Genomic DNA, 8,765 nt, shown 5'->3' with positions numbered 1-8,765 from the left:
TACCCTCAAGAACGAGACCTTGCTCCACTCAATAAGATCTACAGCCCTGTTACATTCTTACAACCTAAATCATCGGCGAATTGGTGCAATCATGACCCGGAGGGCAACTCCCCGAGAATGATTCTAGCCCCTGTGACATCCGCTTTCCTACCCAGAGTTTATCAATTTAATTTTTCAACTGTTTATCCCCTATCCTCTATAACTAGCCTTAAGGCCATAGAACAACGAGAATCCACAAGAGGTCATTCTCGCCATAAAAAATTTTGAAAATTTTGGCCAGAGTCTCCTTTGTTTTAAGAGCTCTGGAACCAATAAAAAAGAACTCTGCTTTAGCGGGAAAGGGGAATGTAAACCTCCCTTTGAATTTAAGCAATAAAAGATGGAACTAGAAACAACTTTTGATTACTGAGGCTACTTTTCATCCTCTTTTCATAATTTGGAAATTCAAAACATTTCGGCTACTACAATTGATGTCAATCACAATGGTTTATAAATACAAAGGAAATGACTAGACTCTAAACCATACATTTACACTCAACCATACATTGACCCTGGGCCTGGTTAACTAGAAAGCAATCACTCTTCTTCCTTTAAATCACTAGACAAGACCAAAATTATCATTGACAGGAATAGACTATCTACGATATACCTTCTTTCTTTATTCACATGGTGCCTTTCTTGGGACGTATTTTGATTTGAACTAGCATGTCATTAACTCATATTTCTAGTGACATTCACGGAGCACCGCTCTACACCTCCTACTTAACATTTCCTAGAAAAAAGTACCCACGTAAGCTCTCTTTATGCCCTAATCATGACGGCTAACTCATAGACTTGCACCTTGGTGGATCCGCTTAAGGATAAGCCCTCTTACGTCTTCAGCTAGTGCAAAATTTACTAGTAAGAGGACCACCTTCGAGCAGATTATAGGGTGACACTATGAACTTCACTCTAAGCCCCCTCTACTACGTCAAGCCAAGAAGGGACCTCATCTTCTCGTCGTGAACAATGTACGATGTAACAAGGTAAGCTTCCTAATATCGTTAAACGAAACAACTTTCATTAAGACTAGACTTGTTCAAACTCCTACTAAATTACTCATTCAAGTGCTAGTCGAACAAGGCAAGTTTCTAACTCTATTAAAATCTGATGAGATAGTCCTTAGCATGGTCTTTGACTTGAGCTAATCCACCCTAGAGCCAATCCTTCTTGATTCAGCAAAATGCAGAAAACATGCCAAGCCTCCAATCCTTCTAGTTCCACTTAGATTATGCAAGCTATTTCCTTAACATGATGTACTCTTGACCCAATCCCTTTGAGACTTAACCCTCATAATATACTTCTCTTATCTATGTACTCTCTATAGGCTTGAACCCACAACTCGTGACTCAAAATATATGAGAGTAGCTTCATTGACCCTACTTCTTAACTCTCCGAACACTAATCAACTTGCTCTCTATTCCGATCGAAGCCGGAAATTGCAATCATTAGTTTAACTAGACTCACAAATAAGGCTTAGCTATGGAACGTTGAACGAATCCCGTTGACTAACCATTTAACATCAGAAGAAGTTGTAAGCCAGAACTTAGAGAACCTAAACACTTATCCCATGGTCAATATTCTTACTTTTCTAACATAAACACTTTCTATCCGTTGATAAAAAAAATTACTAAGCAAACCTGCCCTTCAAAGGGGAATTTGGATGAAGCAGTTCACGGGAAGAGGAGAGGGTGGCCCGCTACAATAACCTTGCTTCCCCGATGCCGACATATACTTATTCCTAGGAAGCATCCATGAGGGTGTGCCACATGACGGAATAATCAGAAGACGGCAGGTCATAGGTCAGTCTTACTGCCTTTTTCTAAATGCCCATAATTCACCAAAAAGAGCATGCTTGGCCATCCTCTGCTAGACCTCGGTGAATGCCCACATAAAGCACACAAGTGAACATCGCTGCAGTGGAAGATGCCCTCTTACTTTGCCTCCTTCAAAGTTATTCGATGCTTGCTTGGCCTAACCTTCTTGTGCTTATCCTGTAGCCAGTGTACTCCGGAGAGAAATTTTTGAGAGGACAGTCCCGTCAAGCACTTGTGGCGCCTTTGGGACAGCCCCCACCCTTGGTATTCATGATCATGAAGGCGCTGCCCTAAACCAAGTTGTTATGCGCCAACCTCCACTTGCTGCTTACAAACGCTAGAAATACCATCGCTTAGTAAATTTCGGCACGCTGGAATTTCCAGCGTTTTGCAAAACGCTGCTAATTCCAGCGCTACAAAGATTTTTATAATGCTGGAGTTTCCAGCGTATGTATAAGCGATGGAAATAGCAGCATTTCTGGTCATTCTTGGTCAAACCGCTAGAAACTCCAACGTTTACAGAACGCTGCAATTTGCAGCGTTATAAAAACGCTGCTATTTTCAGCGTTTTGACTAGAACCGCTGAAATTTCGAGCATCCCGCCATTTTTTCCCAAAAATTACAAGTTTTTGTCTATTTTGTCCTGCATTCTCAAAAGTGCTGAAAAAAATAATGATAAAAGCGCTAGAAAATGGCTAATTTGTTGTTGTGTTAAAGCAGGCCATGGGACGTGAAAGAAACACAGTAGGAGGGCATGTCTCCAGGATGCTGTGGCTTGTGATTGAGTGCTTTATATGTGGGCAGTCATCACTGAGGACTAGTCAAAGAGGGCCAAGCACTTATAGTGAATATGACCATTAAGTATGGTGTGGGTCCCAATCCCAAGTGATACATTTCCATGTTGGATTCTTTTCGGGACAAGCAGAGCATTTAGAGAAGGTAGTAAGGCTGATCTAGGACCTGCCACCGTCAGTTTTATTCCATGAGGTGATAGTCCTCTTGGGTACTTACAGAAATGGACAGATGACAATGCGTGGAGATGGGCTTTTGAACCCGCAAATAAGTTTTTGAGATAGGCAGCCAAGCCCAAGGTACCTAGATTTTAAGCATAAAGTTACACAGGAACCTTCGTGGATGAATAACTGGGATATTCCATCTTGGGTTATGCAAGATCTCAGAAGTAGAAGTGGAGGAGACCCATGTCATTACAGAGATGCTTTGGTGGCCTCACCTAGGCCTGGTAACCAAAGCAAAGATCTTGTGTAAATGAGGTTGCTTGTAAAGTGTTCACATGCTCTAGGTAGTCATGTATGCAAAATGTGATGGGCTTCGGCATGCAAGCACAGAAACCGTTCCATATTTTAAAAAAACTTCATAGGTACGTAATTAAAAATGCTGAGAAGAAGGCCGTGTCAGAGGCCTTAATTGGCATGCACATGAGAGAGGAGGCGGGCACGCATGTATGGAACAAGGGGGCCGTGTCTGATAACAACGATGGGGGAGGAGAAGTTGTTGCATCAGCTACGGCTGAGAGCTAAAAATTGGGATATTCCATCTTGGGTTATGCAAGATCTCAGAAGTAGAAGTGGAGGAGACCCATGTCATTACATAGATGCTTTGGTGGCCTCACCTAGGCCTGGTACCCAAAGCAAAGATCTTGTGCAAAGGAGGTTGCTTGTAAAGTGTTCACATGCTCTAGGTAGTCATGTATGCAAAATGTGATGGGCTTCGGCATGCAAGCACAGGAACCGTTCCATATTTTAGAAAAACTTCATAGGTACGTAATTAAAAACGCTAAGAAGAAGACCGTGTCAGAGGCCTTAATTGGCATGCACATGAGAGAGTAGGCAGGCGCGCATGTATGGAAGAAGGGGGCCGTGTCTGATAACAACGATGGGGGAGGAGAAGTTGTTGCGTCAGCTACAACTGAGAGCTAAAAATCGCCATTTATTTTTTGCATAAGCAGGCTGCATGTGAGCATAGGGAGAGGGAGAGCTTGCCTTGTGAGCTACCAAGAGCATGAGCAGTGATAGAGCTGGCTGTTGTTTGCAGATTTGAAACACACTAGTTGGGTAGGCTGTAGCCGTAAATCTTGTGGGAGAAGGGGCAGGGTTGCGCGCCCTCAAGCTACAAGAGAAAGAGAGACCTTTGCTCTTGTGCTGGCCGTGTCTTACCCGTGAGCTGCAAGAGAAGATAGAGGGCTGCCTTGTATACTACCCCAATTCAAGAGGGGAAGAGAGAGAAATTTTGCACAATCGACAGTGCAAGGAATCACCATCTTTTGCAAGTTACTGTGAGAGTAGACCATGCCCGTGAGTTGATGAAAGAAAGGGGTAGTTGTGTGTGCCATTTTGTACGAGAGAGAGAGAGAGTGAGATGGATGACGTAGCTACTGCCCTTTTGCAAGTTACTGTGAGAGTAGACCACGCCCGTGAGTTGATGAGAGAAAGGGGCAGTTGTGTGTGCCATTTTGTACGAGAGAGAGAGAGAGGTGAGATGGATGACGTAGCTACTGCCCTTTTACTACTGCTGTGTGCACCAGTGAGTAGTGAGGGAAGAGAACTAACAATATTCTCCATCAAGCAAGGAGGCCACGTGTGAAACTCCACCAAAGCAGTACAAAGCATAAAGGGTCGTGAACCAAGGGACTATACTACTGCTCTTGTTAGTGGAGTATCATGCAAAGTAAGGAAGGAAGTAAGGTACATAGCAGGGGGAAATTTCTGCTAGTGCCAATAGGGAAAATAAATCCATACCGAGATTGTAGGATAGTGTTTACTGTAGGCCAACAATGAGCTTGGCATTCCTCTAGTGGTACATGTCAAGGGTGTGGCAAGTGCTCACAAACTGCCTTCTCGAGATGATGTCCATTGGAGAGCAGTGATTGCAGGTTATGCGCAAGGTTAAGGTCAATCCGAGCCCGCATCGAACTACTCTGAGGAAAAGAAGAGTTAGGGCATCTTGAAAGCATGTGCCACAACTAGCGTATAAGAGAAGTTTGAGTGGTCTTGTCAAGGGGAGCATGGTGTGCCACTGAAGGAGCTCTGTGTGAGCTAGGTTGCAACCATAAGCAAGCAAAGAAAAGGCAACCCTGATTAAGCAGAAGGCGATAAGAGAGAGAGTAGTGATTCATTGTGCATTAGTAGCCTGTGTGGCCGCACTTTAGTAGAGGCAGGGAAAGTGAGAAAGAGGGCGAAGGAAGTGGGAGCATCGGCACAAGTGCGCTCTGTGTGAGCCCATGCGCAATCCCACCCAATGTTCCGCCTATTGATAGCTCTAGATACCTTGTGAGAATCTCTTTTTCTCTCTTCATATAGCCTATTGTCGGCTTCTGTGTCATTTGGTGTCTATGTGTAGTCCTGTGTGGACTCTTTATCTTGGTCGTCGTGAGCTCTGTGTGAACTCTCTCTTTTTCTTCTACAGTGGACTCTGCGCAGTGTGCGCGTACTTGATATTATGTATAGTGGCTATGTGCATGTAAACACTAAGTTTTCTGGGGTTTTTGGTGTGCATGTGTGCTAGTGTAGCACCCTCTTTGCTTCTTTGCAATTCCAACATTTCCAGGGAGGTCAGGAGGGTAGGTTTAAAGTGCACCGGTGCGAGGGCCAGAGGCGTGCCTATCAGATCTGGTTTTGTATTAATTTTACATGCCCCCAATGTAATCCTTTGTAATACCTCCAGTAACAGTCCTCTGATAATTTTAAATTTTAAAATTACCAAGGATTTTATTAAGGGTTATTGTGGGGGGTATTACCTACCGAGAGCGGGAGTTTTTTGATAAAATACTACCCTCGGTTATGGCCCATTCTCTTGTAGGGTGGTAGCAAGATAGAGGTGACCCACTTTGTGCCCTTGGGCGCCCTTGAAACAGGTCAAAAAACAGGGTTTTTTCTAACTTAGAACCTCCCTTTATCATGGTTCTTATTAAAGTAGTGCACAAAGATGAATTGGTCACATTCTATACATATTAGGTAATCAAATGATATAATTTTCGTGAAAAAAAGATAAGTTTTGATGCATATTATATGGAATATAATGTAGACAGTACGCTGAAGTAACGCTACATGTTGATATTATGTTGCTTCCTCTTGTGCCCATTATACTTGGCTTAGGATTCTCCAATCCATTTGTAATTTTGTACATCAATTGAGTATAGTGAGAAGAACTTAACTTGATTTATTAGGATTTTTTTGGATTGATTAACTATTTTCTATAATTAATAAATGAAATAATTTGATTAAAATAACCACACAATTGTTGTGCCTCATTTCTCTCAATTCAAACATGAACTACTAAGATTGAAATAGTCAATTTGTAGCTATTAGTATATATAATGTTAATCTATAATCAATTTCTTTTTTGGCATTGTTGTTTGATCACCTCGTTCATTAGAAAATGTATGCAGAGTCCTAGAGACTGGGCAATAGTTAAGTTAAAAAATTCTAATAATTAGGTTCAATGTCTATTGTACACCATCATTATATATGTTAAGGATCATGACATTGTCTATCCAACAAAAAAATTTTGGCTCAATTTGACCAAAGGAAGACCTAGTTTTGCATAATTTCCTCTTCAAAGCACTTATGTCCGGTTTATGTGTAAAACCACAATTAGGACTGCCTACATGGCTTTTCCACCTCATCAATGTGACACTCCACATAAGCCCATGCATGCCTTGGTGGAAATGCCAACTCAACACTTTTGCCCATGTTTCATGGGGAGATGACACATCACCATCTGAGGTGGCATATCCTAGCCACACTTTTGCCTATGTGTCACATGGATTTGACACGTCATCAATTGAGGTGGCATTGCCAAGTCAACACTTTAGTCTATGTGTACAAGGGAGATGACACATCATCATATGAGGTGACAATGCCAACTCAAGCCTTTTGTCTATGTGTCAAGCATTGTATAGAGCAAAGAAAAAAGCAGATTTGGAGGCATCATCTCTTGCACCTCCTATTGATTCCACGCCAAGCACGGTATAGAGCAAAGCAAAAACCAGATTTGGAGGCATCATCTCTTGCACCTCCTATTGATTCCACCCCACCTCCTAGTGACTCCGTGCCACCTGCTTCACCCCCCGCATGCCACTCTCCCTTAGTTCTTCATGGTCCCATACCTCCTCTATCTCCTACATACATCCTACCACCTTCATCTACTCCTATTATATCGCATTTGCCTTCTCCTATTGTGCCAACATTGTTTACATCCCATGATGTTGGTGGCTCTTCAGCCTTTGTAGCTACTTCTTTGAAATCTCAAGTCGTAGCTACCACTCCACTCCTGGCTACCTCTCCTATTCACCATGAGTTTGGCACTCCACCATCATGCCCCATTCTTGGAGCGTCTTCACATGGAAAGTCGCTTTCCAAGTTGGGTGCACGAAAACGTGCCAATATGATTGTCAGCAGATTTTTCGACGATCTTGATGTGCCCTCTCAGTCACGCGTGCTTGATAGTTTGCTTCAGCACTCTAGCATGGAGCGTTGTACATCGGCATTACAGATATCTAGTCCTCATTTGAGGAGGGCTACTATGCATGTTCTACATAGCTTGAGAGCTTCTTATAGCTCTATCAAGCACACGGCACACAAAGATTGTGTAGGAGCTTGTCGCGGCTTGCCGCGGTTTCAGGGAGCGATTCTCATGGTATGTGTATTTTATTTTATTTTTAGTGAAAGTGCTCAAATTTAATATGGAGTTTTAATGTCCCATTGAATAATGTAATGTTAAATGGAATAGTTTGCTATACAAATGCGTATGTGCTTAGGACTTTCCACTTATACACATTTGTAGATATTCAAATATTGATGTTACACATTCACTTATAGTTTATTGTCAAAGTATGGTCACTTCAATGTCACATTATTTAATATGGCAGGTTTATTGCGTGCTACATCTGACATTCTTAAAATGCAACGCAAAGCTCTTCGTTTGGGGTCTAGTAGACGGCGCAGATTGGACCTTGGAGAGGAGGGTAGCCTTTAGGGTCGTGCTCCTCGACACACGCGCCTTTTACAGCCAGAGTTGAGGGCCATGATTGAGACATTTTGGGAGGAGCATTCTCGCATATCACCTGAGTACAAAAAGGTGTTGCGTCGACGTGTTCAGCATGGAGTCTATGTGGAGCACCATGCATGCTTCCTAGAGATGACACAGACATAGCTGTACCTAGAGTTCAAGCATGTGCACCCCACCATTATTATTAGCCAGCAATCATTTGAGGCTTGCAAACCTTGGTTTGTGAGGTACTCCCAGTAGCGGGACACACGTTGTTGCAAATATCATGTTTCCTTCCAGATATTGTATTCTGCATTCAGAGGTCTATTGGGCATAGTGGTAGCATACACCCTACTAGTCCTCGTAATTTTGTGCACTCCTTGCTTTGTGCATGGCGTGAGGATGGGGACATGTATCATAGGATGGCTTGTGTTTAGGGGACATGTGAGGAGTATGTTATGCATGGTGACTCTAGGAGGTTGCAATTAGTCGATCATCAGTCACCACGTCTAGATTTTATTACCACATTTCACGCAACCATCTACCCGTATGTACAACATGCACATGGAGAAAAATGGCAGGATAGGTAGTTTCGTGCTAGCATCATGCACTTTTCGATTGGTACAGTTGTCTCAGTGGTGGACTTTGCGGAGAATTATACCTTTGCACCACAACAGGAGATACAGTCAGAGTATTACTTCTCTGAGTAGGTTTTTTTACAACCCAATCCTCTTGTCTATTGAATGTGATTTTTTTGTTTGCTTATTGTATGTGATTTTTTTGTGTGCTTATTGTATTTTTCTAAGTCTAACATTTGTGTTTGTTGTCCCCCACTAGGTTTCCATTATGGTTCATATTAGCTATCGACATGCCCAGTTGGATGAGGATGGTGTACAGAGCACT

At 42.6% G+C, this 8,765-nt stretch overlaps 1 protein-coding gene across 1 annotated transcript in view; it reads right to left on the bottom strand.

Moving 5' to 3' along the window:
• LOC147629322 (uncharacterized) overlaps positions 1-2,432 on the bottom strand; it is a 51,635-nt gene extending 49,203 nt beyond the window's left edge. The window contains exon 1 of the mRNA XM_086812569.1: positions 1,680-2,432. The gene's annotated coding sequence lies outside the window, so the exon portion shown is untranslated. The remainder of the gene's footprint in view (positions 1-1,679) is intronic.
• Positions 2,433-8,765: the final 6,333 nt, after the last annotated feature.

This window comes from Cibotium barometz, chromosome 18 (genome assembly GCF_041138505.1).
Source record: "Cibotium barometz isolate CiBa-2024 chromosome 18, ASM4113850v1, whole genome shotgun sequence".
In the NCBI taxonomy this organism is placed as follows: Eukaryota; Viridiplantae; Streptophyta; class Polypodiopsida; order Cyatheales; family Cibotiaceae; genus Cibotium; species Cibotium barometz.
The sequence above is the reverse complement of the archived record's forward strand: the minus strand, read 5'-3'. Positions and strand labels throughout refer to the sequence as shown.